This window comes from Corapipo altera, unplaced genomic scaffold, assembly GCF_003945725.1.
Source record: "Corapipo altera isolate COAL_440 unplaced genomic scaffold, ASM394572v1 51, whole genome shotgun sequence".
Taxonomy (NCBI): Eukaryota; Metazoa; Chordata; class Aves; order Passeriformes; family Pipridae; genus Corapipo; species Corapipo altera.
This window is the reverse complement of record NW_020884892.1, coordinates 6136925-6158174: the sequence shown is the minus strand read 5'-3', so window position 1 is coordinate 6158174 and position 21250 is coordinate 6136925. Positions and strand designations below refer to the sequence as shown.

Here is a 21250-nt window from a genome sequence, read left to right as displayed (position 1 = left end):
ATTGTGGTCAAAGTGCAGGACCTGGCACTTGGCCTTGTTAAATATCATACCACTGGATTTACCTAACTTATCCAGCCTGTCCAGGTCCCTCTACAGAGCCCTCCTGCCTTCCAGCTGATCGACACTCCCCCCCAACTTAGTGTCATCTGCAAATTTGCTGATGGTGAACTCAATCCCCTCATCTAAATCATCAATAAAGATATTAAAAATAGAACTAGGTCCAACACTAATCCCTGGGGGACACCACTAGTGACCAACTGCCAACTGGATGCAGCTCCGTTCACCACCACTCTCTGGACCCACCCTCCAGCCAGTTCCTAACCCAGCACAGAGTGCCCCTGTCCAAGCCGTGGGCTGCAGCTTTTCCAGGAGTGTGCCATGGGAGATGGTGTCAAAGGCTTTGCTGAAGTCCAAATAGACACATCCACAGCCTTCCCTTCATTCACCAGGCAGGTCACCTGATCATAAAAGGAGATCAGATTGGTCAGACAGGACCTGCCCTTCCTAAACTCGTGTTGTCTGGGTCTGATGCCCTGTCTGTCCTGTAGGTGCTGTGTGATCACACTTAAGATGATCTGTTCTATAATGTTACCAGGCACCAAGGTCAGGCTGATAGACCTGTAGTTTCCTGGGTCTTCCTTCCAGCCCTTCTTGTGGGTGGGCATCACATTAGCCAGCTTCCAGTCATCTGGGACCTACCCCTTGAGCCAGGCCTGGTGATAAATGATAGAGAGCAGCTTGGCGAGCTCTTCTGCCAGTTCCCTTATCACCCAAGGATGGATCCCATCTTGTCCCGTAGACTTGTGAGGATCCAAGTGGCTCAGCAGGTCACTAACTTCTTCCTCCTGGATAACAGTGGGACTATTTGGCTCCCTGTCACTGTCTACCAGCCCAGGAAGCCATTTGTCCTGAGGACAACCTGTCTTCTTGTTGAAAACTGAGGCAAAGAAGCTGTTAAGTACCTCAGCCTCATCCTGGTCTTTGCTAACTATGCTCCCGTCCATGTCCAACAAAGATTGAAGGTTTTCCTTGCCCCTCCTTTTGCTGTTGATGTATTTACAAAAACACTTTTTCTTGTCCTTATCAGAAGTGGACAGATGAAGTTCAAATTGTGCTTTTGCCTTTTTAATTTTCTTTCTACGTGACCTAACTACATTCCTCAACCCTTCATGAGTTGCCTTGCCCTTTTTTCCACAGACTCTCTTTTTTTCCCTAATTTCTTGCAAAATCTCCCTGTTCAGTCAGGCCAGTCGTCTTCCCCACCAGCTTGCCTTTCAGCACATAGGGACAGTCTGCTCCTGCACCTTCAAGATTTCTTTCTTGAAGTATGTCCATTCTTCCTGGACCCCTTTGTTTTTACGGGGTGCTTCCCAAGGTACTCTCCAAATCAGCCTCCTGAACAGGCCAAAGTCTGCCCTCCAGAAGTCCAGGGTAGATGTCTTTCTTCACTTCACCAAGTATTGAAAACTCCATCATTTCGTGGTCACTGTGCCTCAGACAGCCTCTGACCACCACATGTCTGACCAGCCCTTCTCTCTTTGTAAACAGCAGGTCTAAAGCAACCCCAGCCCTGGCAGGTTCATTTATCATCTGCAATAGGAAATTATCCTCCATACACTCTAGGAATCTTCTAGACTGCCTCTTCTCCGCTGTGTGGAGTTCCCAGCAGACATCCGCAAGGTTAAAGTTACCCACAAGAACAAGGGCTGGCGATTTTGAAACCTCTGCCGGTTGCTTGTAGAAAAATTCATCACCCTCATCATCCTGATTGGGTGATCTATAACAGACTCCCACCAGGATGTCAGCCTTGTTGGCCTTCCCTCTGATTCTGACCCATAAGCACTCAACCTTATCGTCACTGGCTTCAAGTTCTACAGAGTCAAGAGAGTCTCTAACATATAGAGCCACTTCTCCACCTCTCCCACCTTGCCTATCTCTTCTCAAGAGCATGTAGCCATCCAGTGCAACATTCCAATCATGCGAGTCATCCCACCACATTTCTGTGATGGTGACTACATTATAGCTTTGCTGCTGCTCGATGGCTTCCAGCTCCTCTTGTTTGTTACCCACACTGCATGCATTGGTGTACATGCACTTCAGCTGGGCTTCTGATTTCACTTCTAACTCTGGCTTTCCACTCTTAGGCTCTTCTCTGAAGAGCCTGGCTTCAATCCCTTCCCCCTTCAAATCAAGTTTAAAGCCCTCTTGATCAGCCCCAACAACTTATACTCTAGAGTTCTTTTGTCCTTGCTAGATAGATGAAGCCCATCCAACTCTAACAGGCTTGGTACCATAAATTTTGACCCATGATCAAAAAAAACCAAATTCTGTTGGTGGCACCAATCCTTTAGCCACCTATTGATAGAATGGGTTTTCCTAGTACTCTATTCATTCATCCCTGCTACTGAAGGAACTGAGGCAAACACTACCTGTGCTGCTGTCCCATCAACTAATTGACCCAAAACCTTAAAGTCTTTTTTAATTGCCCTGGTACCTCTTTTATCGATCTCATCACTGCCAACCTGTATCATCAACAATGGGTAATAATCAGAGGGCTGAATTAACTCCAGGAGTCTGCTGTAACATCCCTCTCACCAGCCCCAGGAAGGCAGCAGACTTCCCTGTGGGGTGGGTCTGGTCGGCATACAGGGCCCTCAGTTCCCCTCAGAAGGGAATCACTGACTACAACTACCCTTCCTTTTTTGTTAACAACTGAGATTGTGATCCGTCTGACAGATGGAGTGCGACCAGAGACTCTCCAGACAGATCTTTTTCTTGAATGTCATCTGCCTGACTCTCTAGGTCCAGAGCTTCATATCTGTTCTTTAAGGACGCGTGGGAAGGTGATGGGGGTCAGGAGGGGATTCTTTTACCTTTATGATCAAGGACCTGTTTCGATTCCCCCCCAGCTACTTGGTCTGTTCCATCTGCCTGATGGCAAGAGGGGTAGGGCTTCTCTGACTCCTCCTGAAGTTCTTTTGGGGTTGAAAGGGTGCGACTCCACCAGTCTATTTCCCTTTCGCTTTCCCCAATACGCCTTTGCCCCTCTACTTCTTCCTTAAGCTCTGCCACTAAACAGAGCAAATCATTCGCCTGATTGCACCATATGCGGGTGTTTTTCGCACTGTCTTCTGATGCTAATGCCAGGTTCCGACACTCTTACAGTCAGTGACCTGGACAGCTGCATCCTTCTTGGGGAGTTCTGTCTGGGTTAGAACACTGCTGCTGGCAGCAGCACCAATGGCTTTTGAACGTTTGGAAATCATTGCTGAATCTATTTGAAGTGGAGAGGAAAAAAAACAAAACAAAACAACCAAACCAAACCAAACCCCCAAAAAACAAATGCACCACCAAACAAAACCACACACACCTACCACACAACCCACCAACAAGAGCCAGGAGAGTGACTATGCCCTTTGTTCCTCAGGAGAAAGGCATTCTCCCAGCTTGTCTTGGGTTTTGCTTGAAATATGGCAGCAAAGAGGGAATGATTTCTTTTCACTTTCTTCTGAGGAGTTATGTAAAAACAGGAAACACTTTTGGGCATAGTTTTCTTAAGATACTTCCCACCTTACCTTCCCTCAAGGATCTCTTTGTCCACTACTTGTCTTCTCATATGTAAAATGAGAAAGAAGGGCTGTCTGTGCCTGATTCATTTTTTGAGGTATCTACCACAGCAGTGTAATAAATAACCATAAAGTTTATGTCCTTAAGATGAGAAATCAATCCACAGAGGCAACTTTTAGATATTTCATCTAGAATAAGAATCCAAGAGGGAGGAAGATTAAGTGAAATGGAGAAGTGAAGAACTTGGCTGTCACCTTGCCTTGTGTTTATTAATTGAATATAATTGCAAGAAGAGGCAGCATTCAGCTTCAGAGTTCTTTCTGAATTGAAAGCAAAGGTGAATTCCCTGATTCACTACAAAAGCTCTGTCCTTTATTTCATTTGGATTATTGATTTCTCTGACATATTTTAAGCATCTCTTTGTAGCTGCTGCTTTTTTCCATCCCAGACTCTGCCTGCCCTCCTCTGGTCTTTCCACACCTTCACAGGCAAATAATTGAAATGCTGAAATATCTGAAAAACAGAAAATGTTGGAAGAAGACAGGAAGAAGATGAGAATAAAAAGGAAACTGGTTAAGGTAGTAATGCTGAATGTAATGCCTGCCTTTATCTTAGTATAACTAATGTGAGAAGTTTCTACAAATTTAGGATCACTGACCTATTGGCTAGGCAGACCTTTTGTCCCCATCTGGTTCAGACACCTCAAAAGTTTCATGACAAATGACTTTGTGTGAGTGAGATGTTTACTTCAGGAAAGAGCAGTGAATGCACACTTCTTGAGTCATGGTAAAGTAGATTTTTAGATTACCTTTATAAATTTTAAGATGCATGTGAAAGTTTAGGATTCAGAGGTTTGTAGAAAAATAAAAATCAAACAACAATTTTTACATGAAATCATGGGAGAGAATTGTTCTTTAATTGTGATGTTTTCTCCTTCTCCCACAAGTTACAGGTAATTTTAAAAATTCTACTGGCAATACACAGAGAAAATATCTTCTCAAGTTTGTCAATACATTTCTTAATTTTTGTTTCTGTTCTTCCTGACCATACAATGTAGCTGAGCAGGTAAAGAGTAAGAGACAAAGAATGAAATGTCCACAACAGTGGACTTCTGCTGGGAAGCTCCTATTTGACTTGTGATGGTAAATGATGTTTCAAAGTAATGCGTGCCTGGAATGGACTGATGTATACAAGAAAAAGACAATGTGTCTTAGTGATTCCTGTTAGTCTTCTTTAAATTTTAAAAGCATTTGCTTAACTTATTCTTTGCATGCTATTCTAAAATATTCACAAGTATCAGTGATGTTGAGTGAGTTTGTACTGAACAGTTGGAAGATCTTTCGTGACTGATCTAATCTGACTCATCGTGTCCTCCTCATAAGTGCAATCACTGCCATTCCCCAGAGATACCCCCTTTCACAGGGAAAAGTGTAAAAGCAGCACTTTGGAAACATTATGCAGGAAGGCTTTGCCATGCATTTAAGTACAGCGCAATGTGGTTGAAACCATTACCCCCTGGATGAAAATACATTCTTATCATAGAACTGTAGAGTGGTTTGTGTTGGAAGGGACCTTAAAGATCATCTGTTTCCAACCATGGTCAGGGACACCTTCCATTAGACCAGGTTCCTCACAGAGCCCCTTCCAACTTGCCCTTAAATGCTCTCAGGGATCTGGACAACCTCTTCTAGTGTCTCACCACCCTCACAGAAAATAATCTCTTCCTTATACCTAATCTAACTCTACCCTCTCCTAAGAGGAGAGGTGCTCCAGCCCTCTCATGATCATAGTCCTCCTCTGGACCCACTCAAGCAATTTCATGACCTTCTTAACATGACACTGAAGTGGTAGCTGGAGGTCAGACTTGAGACTTTACTAGGAAACTGTATTAAGTAATTGAACAGAATCCTAAGTCTGCAGGAGCTGTAATACATTTCATGCCTAGCTGGTGTGTAGACACCTCAGTACTAGGTATTTTCATCTTCAGCAGATTCCCTCTCTGAAGGGCAAATTTAATAAAATGATGTCATATTGCAGCAAAAGTTACCAGTTTTTCCAGTATCCGAAGTTGATAATTTCTTAAATTGCCCTTCAGAAATTTTCCAGGTTGAAAATTTGTCTTAAATCCTTCAACATATTACTCAAGCAGTTTCTCTCATTTAAAAGACTGTGAACTTCCTAACGAAGGCAATTTCTTTGTTTTTCACTTTCACATTTATAATTTCACAGTGGTGTGGTCATGAATTAAACAACTACAAGTCTTTCCAATCTTTTCTGATTAAACTTTGTTATTTTTAGCTGCATATAGAGGTTTGCAACCAGCGTAAATCCTCTTCTAGATGCTGTGTAGGTTACAATGAATGCCAATCTCTAACTAGAAAGGTGGTTTATAATTTAAGACATATTCTGGTGGTGAAGAGCACAAGTAAATTTCCCAATAGGTTGCATGAATCATTAGTTTATACTGTAACATCTTAATTTCACATCAATTAATCATGTGATTATAAGTTTAAGATATTCACAGTGGCATAAGGTTTTGAGAAAGATGAGTAATCAAACTGTTTTGAAAAGCAGCTGTTTTTTCACAGCTGACAGGAACTAGTACTGTCACTCTATGTGACAGGGATCACAAAAATTTCTGCTATCATAAAACAAGAAAAAACCCTCTGTATTTTCAAACCCATCTCATGTCCATTGAACTGACTACTGTATTGGTGAGCTTCTGCAGTCTGTCTTCTCAGTTAATTCACTAAAAATAATGAAAAAGAAAAGAAATAGGCATGGCGGGGAGAAAACAGTGGAGGAAATCAGAAAAAGTGTTTTTTCCCATTGCAGATTTTTTCAGTTCGTTATCAAAGGCCTCCATTAAGCTGAAATAAATCACTACTTTGTACTTGTATCTTCTCTCTGTCTACAAGTAAGTGAGAAGGAAGTACAGTATGCAGCTGAAAAAACAGGGAAAACTTGTATAGGTAAAAACATACCTAAAACTTGTTCAGAAACGTAACTGAGACTTATTCCCTGTGTGCTTCTGGCTGATATTGAAGCCACTGGGAGTTACTGTTGCATGAGGCCTGCAGAATTAGGCTATTAGAATCATAGAATCATGGAATGATTTGGGTTGGAAGGGACCTTAAAGACCATGTAGTTCCAACACCCTGCCATGGGCAGGGACACCTCTCACTAGAAAATTAGCAAATCCTTCTTACTGTAATGGACATGGACATTAGGAAAAAAGTTCATATACTAGATTAACTATACTTTCTGCAACTTCTTGCCTGTTTCACTAAAAGAGAAAAATTTTCAAGCCTGCCCAAAGATACCCATTTAGTTTGAAATACATACTACTCAATTCACAGCATTTTAGGGGGAGTTTTCAAGGTACTCTCATTAGCTTGTGTTTAATAGTCATTCTTTACTTATCTTTCCACTCTAAACATTCCCTGCTATGAGACTGGCAACTGCTCTAAGAATGAATATTGCCCTGCTAGAGCCAACAGGGAATATCTGGATCATCTGCTTTACTAGTTGTGTGTACTCCACTTTCACCCTATTTTCCTTCTACCTAAAATTCACCCTGTGTTTTCAATTGATCTTCCTACCTATTTCCTCCCTGAAGGCTCAGATTTGCATCCAGTGAAGTCAGTATGAATGTTATATGAGAAAATTTAAGCCTTTAGACTGTGATTTAACAAGGTACTTAAGCACATGCCTGGCTTAGCACACAAGAACCTTCTTATTGAAAGCAGCAGAAAGATTGCTACTGGCCTAATTGGGAACAAGAGTGATCTATGAACCATTAAGCAGCTGCTGAATTCCACTGTAGCGGTGACTATATTTCAGTGATGTGCTGGGTGTGAGCTCTGTGAACAGTTTATGATGTGCTTGAGATCCTTAAGAATGAAAGCAGCTCTATAACCAACTGCACCCAGCCATGGAATTTACCAGTCTAGACAATACATCTTCTAGTCCACACCCACCAAGAACCTTAAAAAGGAAAAAGGTATTTTACAGAACAAATTGAGAATGATATCTCCCCAAATTTGAGAGTAATCAGTGAAAAATATTTATTAAGATTCTCAATAAGAAATGTAAATTATTTTATATATCTCTCTGTCGTATGCTAGAATAGAATTTTAAAGCACTTCCTTATACACACATATCCATGCATGCAGGATATTTACATACAGGATATTACATGTACATCTCCTTAACCTAGCAGGGCAAGACTAAAAATAATGTTTCCGAGATTGCTCTGATCTTTGTATTCTGATGTTCGAAAAGGGAAGAGATCACCAGCATTTAAAAACAAATACTTGGAAAAAGCGCAAGTGAATTGTCTTACGAAAGCCAGAATATTAGCAAAGACTGATGAATTCACCTACAAACATTATCCTATCTTATTCCTCCAATGTAATGTTTTATATTCCTGTAGGAGATATTTGATATGTAAGTGAGTGTAATATAGTCATAGATATATTGTGCAGTCTGTAGGTAGATGGCTAAGACTTATATGAGGACAAAACAGTGGAGGATTCACTGTATTATGATAGACAGGAAAAGATAATACTCATTTTTGTGTGTTGGTGTGATCCTGCCACTGGCCTTCGTACTTAGGTCAATTTCTAGCCCATTTAAGACTGTGAGATCCACACCCCTCAATTTTCTTTATCTCCTATCCAAACTAAAGCATCACAATCCATCTCATGCCAGGGAAAACTTCTAGTGTACAAAGTCATAGTTCAGTGAAGGGGTTGTATTGCTTTCTTGGGATTGTACTGCCTCTTACCTACTGGAAAACATGAAGCCATGGCAGTGCCAGTGCAGCATCCTGGTCCTCTTCCAGCCCAGTTTGTTCCAAGGGATAGACTGTGACTCCGCGCTGCAAATGCGAGACGTATATCTGAAGCCCGAGCGATGTGAGTCTGACACCAGCTGCTCAAGTGCTGTGGTCAGAGTATACAATAGCATGGCTCCCGGGATGCATTTAAGACAGCTTCGGTGTAAATGTAGAATGGATTAGTTGCTCTCTGATTCCCACTCTGTGCCTCCATCTGAGCTAGGCTTTGGATTAAGTGATTTGGAAATGCTGTCATACTGTTATTGCTGCTGCTTACTCTTAACCTCCTGAAAAGTTGTAGTCTAAACCAGTCTGTGCCTCACTCATCGAAGACTGTTCATGCAACATACCCTAAACTGGTGTTAAAGCACTGAGCAAGAGAGGCTACTGTGCTTTCAGGGGATCACATAAGATACCGTGTCCATAAATAGGCTACTTTACTTAGAAATTTAGCACTCTGTGGTTATTTATCTAAGATCTGTGAACTGTGTTTGGAAAGCAAACCTTCATTTAAAGTTGTAGTTGAGGTCTGTGTGTCATTTATTTTAAATCAACACAGGAAAACAGCTGAAAAGAATTTCTAATTTAAGCTTTTCACTCTAAACTTTTACATTAAGACTTTCAGCCCTTCTTGGCTACCATTTTGGCACCATGACTGATGGCACCTGTAAATACCTCTTGCCACAATGAGATACCTCTATAAGATACCTCCCTGTTTGTGCCTATGGTTACAATAATGTCAATGGCAACTGTGTAAGTAGCCTGAAAAGTTCACTTCTCTTAAAGAGTTTCATATGAGGTGAAAAATCCAACAGCACTAAAAGGCATGCAGACACAGCAATTTCAGAAGCATCATATAAATACTCAGGCAGACTTATTAAAAAGAAGAGGTCTGTGTTATCTTGAGGTGAAACAAAACTCTCCTTTAAAGGGTTACACTTTGAAACCAATAGACACAAATTACTCATTGGTCCAAGAACCTGTATATGGAAACTACTGAAGTACTGCTTCTAATCTGAAAGTCAAGAGCAGGAGAAGAAAAGAAAGATCACTGGCCCCCAAAAAGTATATTGGTTTTGCAGAATGGTTAGACCAAAGAAAGCCACCTGCTAACACTGTTTCGTTATTGGGAACAGCAACAGTAATCAGCTGGGGGAAGCTGTGGTCTCAACTCTAAAGCAGATTTAGTCTTTCTCTTAAAACTCTGCACAAAATGCAAAGTGCTTTAGAGTTGAGGAATTTTTTAAGAACATTTGTCAAAAATTTGGACAGAAAGACATCAACTTACTGCTTGTTGACTTTAAAGGGTACACCTGATATTTGCTTACTGGGTGAAGAAAAGGCTGATATTAAAAGGTTAATTGACTTTACAACTTTATAATTTAGAAGGGATAGGCTATCTGGCACTAAATAAAATATATTTGCATGTGGGGATGGGAAGGCAAAGGGGCTATAAACTCAGAACAATTTCAAGTGTCTGGGCAAAGCACAAGCGAAGTCTAGAGTGTTGCAAACTTACCACAGGTGATGAAGGCAGGTGGGCTCTTCAACTGCCTCAGGAAAACCAGGAGAAATAAGTGTCCTCCTGCATCCTCCCAGTCACCCAAACTGCTCTGAGAAATGCGTTTGCTCATTTCTTCACTTTTCGCAATACACCACCTAGTTAATCCTCCCCTTAGCTCTTCAACCAGCCTTGTATATTTCCAGAGGGTCATAGTTGAGAGCAGCTGGGTATGTTGGATTGTGAGTGCTGAAAATCTGTTGTTTCTCTGGCTTGCCCTCAAATTCTCAGGCTGCCTCTGATCACTATTGTTCAAGTTTTGAGGCAGAATATTTTACTTCTACAGCTTGTCATGTGCTCTTATTTTTAGCTTGTTTGGCTCATTCCTAAAGTGTTTGTTTCTAGTTTAAATAATTTCTTTATAACTGCATCTGTCGGGTTGGGGCTCAGTTCAGGAAAAACAATGACTGGATTTTATTGTTTATGAATTCTCTAAGTGTATGGCTTTGCACAGATAACTAGACAGAGAGTCACAATTTCAAAATGCTATTGCTAGATGACTTAGGCTCTGTTCCAAAAATAATTAGGCACTTAGAAAGCTGAATTTCTATGAAAATCAAGAGTATGTGGGAGACCTTTGACTCGAGATCTAAGGCTTGGAAAATGAATGTATGAGTAGCTGGAATTTTACTCCTGACTGTGATTCAGTAAAGGCCGTCCTGCAACCTACTCATTACAAGTAGTCCCATTAAACTGTTTACCTCACCATGAGTGAACTGGGTTATGACCTCAGTGGGGACAGAAGTAGTGAGTAATTGAAACAGATGGATGGGATGTTAAAAGAAGGAATATTATTATTGTATATGACTGTTATCACAGGGTCACTTTTGTTCCTGTATCATAAGCCTGGTAAATATTATTACTGTTTCAAGTAGCTAATAAAAGCTAAGTTGGCTTGGTATGCTTATATGGCCCCATTTTTCACCTACTTATCACTTTGTTAAAGTGGACTTGGACTTGGACTGAAATTGTTTAATCTGTTCCTATTTCTTTGTGGATATTTTTGTTTGTTTTTCTTTCCGTTTGGATTCTTTGAAACTGTGACATGGAGAAGCTTTGTGGGGTATGAAGATGGGGGTAATACTTTTTTCTTCACCCTAGAAGTGTTTTGCTGGGAAGCCATTTTGATGAGAGGCTTTAGCCCTTACTGTCTTTGAAGCAAGGAATTGAAATTTGGCGAAGGATGGACTTGCTATGTAGAGTCTTTTGCTGTCTGTGCAAAAACGTGGCCAAATCATGTGTGTCTGAAAAGAATCACTTTCTACAAGCTGAGACATTGTTAAAGATCAGGGGAATCAGTTCCCTGTCTTGACAGAAGAGACCCCAATACAATTGTGAACAAGGACACCCATTACCAGAGCTGCAGGCTTGAGCAAGACTTCTGTAGAACTGGTTTCTTGCTCCCTGGGACTGTGGTGGTGGTAGTCACAGCAAATTAGAAGAGATCAATTGTCTCTTCTGTCAGAGTTCCCTTTGCTGATGCCACCACTGGGATTGAGTCCAGCTGAACCAAGGGTATGAGCGGAGATAAGAATAAACTGTGTAATACCTCTGTCAGAAGGAATGGATGAATTTCAGTAAGAAGTCTTAAATGTGAGAATATTGAAACTACATTGGAGATTCATCCAGAAATCAATCTGGTTGCCAAAATCAGTGTCCACTTTGCATCAAACCCCCTAAATTAATTTTTGCCATCATATTTAATTTTCCATCCTAGTGTGTGACATAGTACTTTACAAACTAAAACATCTTCCAGGTGAAAAGTGTCTCCTTTTTACAGCACAGTTCAGTGTTAATCTCTTGAGAGTGAAAGAAGAGAATGGACACCTACCTTTCAGAATTTCAGGGAAAACCTGATCTGCAGCATTTGCTTCTCTTAGCTGGAGCTTTGCCAGCTCATCAAAGCTAATATCCCTTCTTCTGCAAGTAAATGCCAAGGGATCTTTAATTAGCTAAAATGATCAGCAGTCAGGACCTTGATTTTTCACTTAATCTGAAAATAGCACAGTGTCCCTTAGCACATTGCTAGAACATTGGTACCATACCAACAGAGAGAATATAGTGCCAATTACTAAATCATACACTTCCTGCAGCTTCTTCTACATTTCAGGTTGAGTTCATCTCAACAGCTGGAGAAGGACATTGTAGTTTCTATAGCTTGTGGTAAGGGAATTCATGCTTTCTTCAGAAATTATTTTGTAGAGCTATTTCAGAGCTTTTGGGTTGTTCACTCGAATGTTAATACAGCAAACTCTAGTGGTCAGTATGGTGCAGTGGAAAGGAGGGAAAAAGGTAATCCCAACCTATCTTGCGCTATGATTTATTAACATCTACAGGTGAAACTCAGACTCTACCTTTTGTGCTGTTCTTGTACACCGCTGTCTGCTGTTCTTGGTATAACTCTTTAAACTAACACCTGTACCAATGGCAAATAAAGGCCGAGCAAGATGTTTGCAGAAGACTCAGTAAGGTGTTCTAAAATCTCTGCAAGCAGTCGTAGGACCACTGTACTAGAAACCTGTATGAGTGTGACTGCAGCAGTGCTCCATTTCCACAACTCCCAAGAATAAACGGAAAAGATTCAGCTTTGCAGATCACCTCATCCTTGCTTTGGGCAATAAGTCAAAATTAAAAGAATTTCTCAACTTCAAAGTATGCTTTGATATATCTCTCCTCTTCAGGTACTCATCAGTGGGTCACAGTAACATGGCAAATGCTGGGATGAGTACTCCTTAAAACAGCTAATTACTGTGTCCTGCAGGAAAGACATCCCAGTGTCAGAGAAGGCTGTAGAGTGGGTGCAGCAGGGAGCAGAATGCTGTGATGGAATTGGACACAATGGGCACACACTGCCAAGGGCCAGCTTCATGGCTTTCCACAAAGACTTGTGACCCATTTTAGCAGAGTTCTGTTTGGTTTTCATTTTTACTGGCAGTGGTAAAATGAAAAAAGAAAAGAAGGCTATAATGAAAGCCAAATATTCTGGTATAAATAAGTATAGTTCTGTCCAAGTCAACAGAGTGAGACTGGCTTAATTCAGAGCTAGACATCTATATAGATGTAAAGTAACTCTCTCCACACTTATAACATGTGTCTTGGAAGAAACAGCAGTAGGATGTCATGTCACTGTTAACTAGAGACTGAATGTGATGGCTCCATAGCTATCTTTTAGTTCCTTATATTCCCAACCTGGACAGTGCAAGGCCAGCTGGGGAAGGGCGGAGTGTGGGGAGGGTGGGGGCTGATACAGTTTCCACCTATTTTACTGGTTAGCAGCTTGTCTTTGTTCTCATTGGCACTACAGTGCAGGGACTGTTTTCTATGGTTTCTGACTTCCAGTACAGGTGTGACCAACCACAGATTTCAATTTCTTAATGCTTGTGCTCCACCCTTAACAATTTTGTCCCATGGAATCCCACTTGTACCAGTAAAGTTTTTTCTAAGGATATCCTGAAGCCTCAAAGCACCGTTGTGAGTAGAAGAGGAAAATATTTTTATGCCCAGTTTGCAGACAGAGAAATAGAATTTCTTAAATTACTTCCTCAACATCATTAGAAAACATGAAGAATGAGCTAGAATGAGAGCATAAATGTTTTTGACTTTATTTCCATGTATTTATTTCCATGCTTCTCTTTCTTTCAAGAGACTCTACATTACAATTAATTTAACAACGAATATGATTAAAGTAAGTGGTTCAGTTAATGTTTTCTGGAACGTTATATATAGAGACTGCTTTCAAGTAAGAGTCAACTTTTTCTTTCTCTTTTCTTCTTTTTTTTTTCCCTGCAGTAAGCCTCCGTTTCCTGCTTTCTTTGAAAAATTGTACTACGAATTATCAAGTGGTCACATATTTTAGCATTCAGCTGGAGCTGCCAAACCTGCAAAATGTGTTGCTCTTTAAAGTAATATCTTGCGTGTTTCATTTCACACATGGCCTCTGGAGCTTGTAGGTCATGAACAAATACAATGGTGGTCTTTCATGACCACAGGAGTTTCTAAATCACTGTGTTTTGCATTCTCTCCATCTGTATGACTTATTCTGGTCACATACATTTTCATATATTCAGAATTTTGCAACTCTCTCCCACCCTCCTCTTAAATGTGAAATTAATTGTTTCACAGCTCTTTGCAGGATTGCATGTAATTCAGTTTTGGGGTTTATTAATAGATGATTAGTAGATGAATAGAAGGATGGTTTAGTGATGGACTTGGCAATGTTAAGTTAGTAGTTGGACTCAATGATTTTAGAAGTCTTTTCCAAGCTAAATTATTCTATGATTCTATGTCTGTTCTAGGTCATGTCAAGTGTCCAGTGTGCAGTGGCCTCCTGCTAGCAATGTTCATGCAAGAAACTATTAAAATTATTGAAGAAAGTGAGAAAAAGGCAAATACACTGAGTCTCTGCAACCTCCCAGCTTCTAGGTCAAATGAGAAATTATGCAATGCTCTGATGTGAGCTGCACAACACCCACAATGATGGGTATGGTAAAGGAAAGTTATAATTGGGGGTAATTTTGATCAGTATAAACAATGTGTTTTTTTAGTTCCTATTGTGTCAAAGCCGGACATGGGAATAATTGATTGACTTAGAGGAAAGAATGGAATTCACAAGGGTCCAGGCTCTTCTTTTCTGTGAGTTTTTGTAAGTACAGGGGATTAGTAACTGGAAGACTAGAATTGCAAGAACTAAGAACATCTGTGCAGATTAATAAGAACAAGAGGGTTTTTTACCCAGTATTTATATATGCTAAAATCTTAAAATATTTTCTCCCCCAGAAGGAGAGAATGAAGACTTGTAATTTTTAAGCTTCAAGTTATTAATTTGAACAATGCACTTAAATGATTATTAAGTCACTGTAAAGTCCTTTTGGTTCAAGGATTTCTAGCACCCTTTATTCTGAGGGTTTATATGTATAAGCATTGACTATCTACATACTACCTGAGCCCTGAAAGATTCCACACAGGCCAATGTTGATCATGGTATCTTGTAGCAGTTTGCTGGATTTTTAAAGAAATGACTGGTAACATTTTCTAATGTAAAAGCATGTGGACCCCAACAATTTAATACACTGGTCTCTTGCTTTGAGGTCTGGTGTCAAACAAACTGAAAACCTTCTTAAAAATGCAAGTGAAACAAAGTCTTACTTGTAGCCGCAAAGCACCAAAGTTTGATCTATTCTTATGCCTTTTTTTTCTGCAATATTTAGTGCTATGTACACAGGAAGAGTTTGCATGGTGTTATTGCAAATTGAAACCCAGTAATCAGATCAAACTGTACATCTGCTTTGCAAGTGTGAGAATGATAAGATCATGAAAATCCCATTTAGGGTTTTTCAAGCTGTACATATGTTTTGGGGTTCCCACATAGTAGACTATAGATCTGCAGTGGGGTTTTTATGCACTCACTCTAGCAAAGAAATTGTTCCCAGTACAAGATTCCTACAAGGCCTCAAGTGAGACCAAGGAGTATTCTGTCTTTGGGGAAAAAGTTTATAAAATGTGTGTATTAAAGAGGTTTGTGTCTGGTGAAACTTCAGTTTTAAACCAAATAACACAAATAATGTAAAATTTTTCCACATGTAATGTTACTGAAAATCTGGCCATTGACTTCTTAAGAGTCTATCAGGAGATAAAACTATTGATCTAGTAGTCTGATTTCCTTGTAGTATTTGATTTCCTTAACATCTCTTGATAAAAGTAAGTCTTGCAGAAAGGAAGACCTTTATTTGAAAACTTTGAGTTAAGAAGAAATCATTACCTCCTTGTTAAGGTATATATTTGTTCATCACCAGTACTGCTAAAAAATGTCCACTATTTTTTTTTTTAATTTGTTCAGTATCAGTTACTCTTACAGTGAATTTACAAAGACTTCATTGGACACAAGTTTTCTCTCTACCAGAAATTCCTGGTTAGAATTTCATTCTTTGTCTAAACAGCTTCTTTCTTAAACCAGTCTCTGTCATCACTCTCTTTCATCACAACATGAATTACTTCTGTAGCATCATATCTGCATCTCCTCAGAGTCATCAAGGTAGTGGTCAACATTAGACATGTATAGCCAAAGAGCTACTAATGGTTTAGTTTCTACTAAAGGAGAAAAAGAGAATTTTGGAAGCTTAAACTTACAATTCACCTTCAAACCAGTGGGAAAATAGCTTCTTTGAGAGAAAATCTTTTAAGTTTAGCTATATTTTGTATGGTAGATTCCTAGATAAGTCAGGCATTTCGATCCTTTTTTAAATGTTCCACATTTTTCCTCTCATGTATTGGCCAAACAAAGACTAGTGAAACAATTCTGAGTTTACAAACTGATCAAAGATGTTGATGTTTTTTTAAAAAAAACCCGGTTTTTCTGTAAGATACCAAACTGGCTATAATTTCAGTGTAGTCTGAATAGTTATGTTTGTTTAGAGAATAGAAGTTGAGTTTTGTGTTTGACTTTCAATGAATTCCAGGTGAATATTTTACAGATTTGATAAATATTGAACATATTTGTTAGCTGTAGTGCCTGAAAGATACTCATTTATAAATCCATACTATGTTGGCTCTTTGCAGCATATCAGTTTTATGAATGCCAGAATAGACTCAGTGTGATCTTTAACATCTCTGGTACATGATGTGGAATAATGGCGTGATGCCGAGTAATCTGATTGACAACCTGAAACAATCAAGTACATATATCTGTTTTTTTGTCTTTATCATCACCTTACCGTCAATCTTAGTGCCTACCTCAATTCTTAGTGCGGGAGTACTGCGTTACAGCTTAAATAAAGCTCAGTTAAAATAAACAGGGCAAAATTTTGCCATTAAAACTGGAGTACTGGATTGTTGAAACACTGGAAAAATGTGTATAGCTTTTATGGAACTGTTTGGGTTTAAAATTCCAAAATAAAATCTGTGAACTGAATATAAACCATTCAATTTTCGGAATGGAAGTGCTTTGCCTATTTAATTTAAACAAAATTTTGATAATAATAAAATTATTAATAGCAAGAATTTTCAGACTGTGGTGAAACAACTGTTTCCGCATTGAGTTCATTTGGCATGAACCGAATTTGTTTTACAAAGTTATTTTTTATGAATTTTTATGGTGATTCAAAACAAAATTGTCAGAAATTTTCAAAACAAAAATTAAATAAAAATCTAAATATTTCCTCAATCGTAACGCTGAGAAAATTTATCATGAACCAAACAATATAGACATTCATGTCAGGTTGCTGCAAGAGAAATAGATTTCCTGTATGATGCATAGTAGTGTTTTGCTATTTTTGAGCAAGGAAATGATTAACTCACCAAGTGCAACCGCTTAATGAGGTTTTTTAAAAAGCCCATTGTCATAATATTTATTATATGAATTGGTTTTGTTTACAGATTATTTAAGAATAGTTTTTAGTGAGTTCAAATTTATTCACTGACGTATTTTTAATTTTGAAGAATAATAATGTTCCACATACTTCCAAGAGAAAGGGATTAGATCTGTGAAACAGATTAGCATGGAGTGTTTTAATTCTGAATACGGGCCTTCTCTTTTATTACACATGTCCTTTGTACACAGAATTCTGTGTTGAAATACTTATAACAACACTGCCGTTTCTCATTTTGAAATCAAGAACCACATCACCTAAAACATAGATGACTAATCCCAACACAATCAACCAGAGCACCTCAGACAGATGCTTAGGTTCTTTAGACAGTCAATGGAGAGAAACAATTGCCTCTGGAAGACAGAAATGAATGTCTAGAAGTGTAGATGCAGAGCTGCTCAGAGTTATGACCAGCAAATAGCAAGGACAATGTCCCATTGCACATTCCCATGACTCGGGACTCACCACTCAGTACCTGAAGTCACTGAAGCCCTCTTTTGAGGTTAAGTAATCTCCATACTAGCATCCTCGGTGTGTAAAAGGGAATGTGACACCTGTGTCCCCTTTTTTTGTGGTAGCTTGACGACTGCAACCACTTTCAACTTTCACTTTCAACTACAATTTAAGGAGTGTTAGGGACATTATTTTTAGAAAATGACCAAAAAGTAGATAGGCAAACACAAAGATAATTCATGAGGAAAATTATGCTAACATGTTTTTGTATATTTTCAAGCTTACCTAGAAAAAAACCCCAAAAAAACCCAAAAAAAGAAACCAAACCTCAAAACTTTATTATTAGACACATTGTTAAAACAATAAAGGAATGGATGAGAGGCAATGTTTCTTTTTTTCCGAAACTTATTCAATTTCAGAAATTCTCCAGCCTCTGAGATTTTATGTTTTTGTTTTTTGTTTTTTTTTTTAAATCTCACAGTAGTTTACTGAACTATTACACTTTTTGTAAGTGGTTTTCAAGTCTGATTTAAAGAATAATTGCAATTCAGGTAAATGCCTAAGTCTAGTACTTCCCTTTGACACACACCCAAGCCCTGCATGTTCCAGATATTACAAATGAGGTGGTGAAAAGGCTTCCCTCTCTGGGGGGAACAACTGAATATTGGTGTGTTGTGGTTTGTTAGCCAGCACCTTTGATTGTGTGTAGTGGCCTGTGTGCCAGCACCTTTGAAGAGTTTGTTTTGGGAGCTGAGAACTTAGAGACATGTACTGTATGAAATTAAGGGCTTGTTAGCCAGCATCTTTTCAGTCTAAATAGTGGGCTGGTTGCCAGACTTATGGCAATTGTATAGTAAAACATAAGAGTTCCCAGACACGTGTCCAGTGTCTTTGTTCAGCCTGACAAGGATTTATAAGGAACATCATGCCCCTGACCTGTGGGTAGGGACAGCTGCCTCTGTCAGCAGCAACATGGCAGTGGAGGCCCATCCTCTGCCATGGTGGCAGCAACCGAGACTCCTTGTTTGTCCTCCAGTCCCTCTAGGACCCCTGAGGTTTCCCTCTGGTCTCCTTAACACCACAGTACTCTGCTTGGAAACACTTCCAAACCCATTACGGTGAGGGGAGGTGGTGATGCAGTAACAGTAGATGCCTCGTTGGATGCCTGTACACCCATGGGAAGGCAGAGCGGGGCCCACAGTTTCTGTGCCTTATCCTCGCTGCATGGTGGGGGTCTGCCCTTAGGAGCCACAAATGAGGTTTCTGCTGGGTAAAGCCTCAGTAAAGAGTCAACTTTTCAAACAGCCTGGGGCTGTGGGTGTGCTGAGGGGAAAGTTGTCCTGCAGGTAGCAGTAAGGCCAAGCAGGACACAGTCTGCACATCTGAAGGACATAATGGATTTGGGCCTATTGTTCCAGCATTAATAAATCACAGCCATCCTCCAACTGGCTCAGTAGCACCAAAAGAGCAGTACCTGTAGATTAAATCTTGGGTTTTACTGTAGATTTAAAGCTGTCAGGATCAAGATGGCCTGAGTTGCCAGGTAAGAGATGAAATTGTTGCCCACAGTCTGCAAGGGCTGAAGGGTTGTGACCAAAAGAAACAGAGCTGAGATGAACCCCCATGTCTGCAGAGACCCCCAGACATCCCCTGCAGCCCATGTTCCCCACTCACCACTGCAGATCTCATCCAGTTTCTCTGTGCTTTAGTCCTGCAGGTGCCACATGGGCACCCCTAGGGACAAAGCTCCATCAGCCCCTGCTCCCCAGCAGGGCCCTTGGCCCTACCTTCCTCCCCCTCAGTAGGGATGACCCCAGGAACCACCAGTAGCTCAGGGGGGTAGAACTGAGCAAGGTGACCACCAAGCCCAGCTGCATGGGCAGGGGTGGCGGAGGGAGGTTGAAGCCCAGCATGTGGCAGCTGGGGCTTGGGTAGCCCAAGGGCTGCGCCACGATGTTGGTGCAGGAGCAGGGATGGGGACCAGGTTGCCCAAAGAGGGACTGTGGGGGCTGGGGCTCACTGACGAACCTGATGGTCACCTCTCGCACAGTGGTCTCAGGGTCCTTGGGGTACAACAGGCACTGACGCAGGTACTCCTCAGCCCTGCTCCTGTCCTTCCCCAGTTGGAGAGAGTACAAGTCACAGAACTCCCCCCCTCTGGCTGCAGCAGTCCCTCCTACCAGCACTCAGTGCTGCCCAGTCCAATGGGGTCCGTCACTCACCCATCTGTGTTTGTGATGGTTTTGCCAGGATCCCCTGGGGGAGTTCTGCTGGAGAACTGCTTTCCTCAGGAACCCTGTCCTTCATCCAGGGCACCTCATGAGGCTCTTATGGAGAGCTGCTTTCCTGGGCAGCACCCGCCTCCTCCCAGGCCACCCTGAGCTTGCTGGGAGGGAGGTCTATTCTCCATCCTGATAGAAAATGGCTAGAAGTAGGGAAGTGGGAAGCAGGAAGCTTTGGGGAAATAACTCAACACTACAGGGCGACAGAAAAAGTCTTGGAGTGTTGTCAGAAGATCCACAAGGCAACAGCGAACGCCTTGGGCTGTGCTCAGAAGATCTTCATCAGCTCTGTGCTCCCGTCCTGTCGTGCCGCTGTCCTGATGGGCACTGTGGCTGACACTGCAGCTGTGCTGACCACATGTGCTGCAATGGGGTGTCCCAGTGTTAAACCTACCTCCTACTCCAAGTAGCCGGACAGTGAATGCAATTATTGAAAGGCCAGCAGATTAGGGTGAAAGTGTACAATAACCACGGTTGGTAGGCAATAGCAGAAGTGAAGCCAGCATGTGACAGAACCGCCTTTTCTCCAGGCCAAACACCTGCAGCTTCCTCAGTCGCTCTTCATCAGATTTGTTGCTCCAGACCCTTCTCCAGCTCCATTGCTCTTCTTTGGACACACTACAGCACCTCAATGTCTTTCTTGTAGAGAGTGGCCCAAGCATAACTTACTGCCAAACTATATACTACAAAACACACACTGTATCCATATCTGTTGAAAATTAATACGTCTCCACTGGGTTTAGCAGAACCTGCAGGTCTAGTTCATTATAACTCAGATCTAAAATATGATAATATGAGAATTATGATATTTTATTTTACTCATCTGCCTGGATATTTCTCCTTCCTCAGAGGTGTTACAATATATTTATTGCCTTTCTACTGACAACCATAATTCCCCATACGATCCATCATTAATGGAAAAAAATATATTTCTAGGGGGCTTCATAATGTTGCAATGACAACTAAAAAGAAATACTTCTAAAACTGTCTCGTAGCTTGTTTCAGGATTTGTTCTTCCTGAGGAATATTCCACTGTACCCACCTTTCAGAATGAAAGAGAATACTTCAAAGATGACATGGAACCTCTAGGAGATAGAGGATAGAGATGGGGCTGATCAGTTCATGATACATCTCTATGGGGAGAGCAAGGCAATTGATATCTATAATAAAGCTGGAGAAGGGT

The 21250-nt window shown here is 40.7% G+C and overlaps 2 long non-coding RNA genes across 2 annotated transcripts; one reads left to right on the top strand and one right to left on the bottom strand.

The window, feature by feature from the left end:
- The first annotated feature begins 1479 nt into the window (after positions 1–1479).
- LOC113948284 lies at positions 1480–18984 on the top strand. The gene is made up of 3 exons (XR_003528081.1): positions 1480–1551; positions 8884–8887; positions 18973–18984. It is a non-coding gene; the product is annotated as an uncharacterized LOC113948284 (long non-coding RNA).
- On the bottom strand, positions 3944–19546 carry LOC113948283. The gene is made up of 3 exons (XR_003528080.1): positions 19460–19546; positions 8357–8449; positions 3944–4080 (listed from the first exon to the last, which is right to left on the bottom strand). It is a non-coding gene; the product is annotated as an uncharacterized LOC113948283 (long non-coding RNA).
- Positions 19547–21250: the final 1704 nt, after the last annotated feature.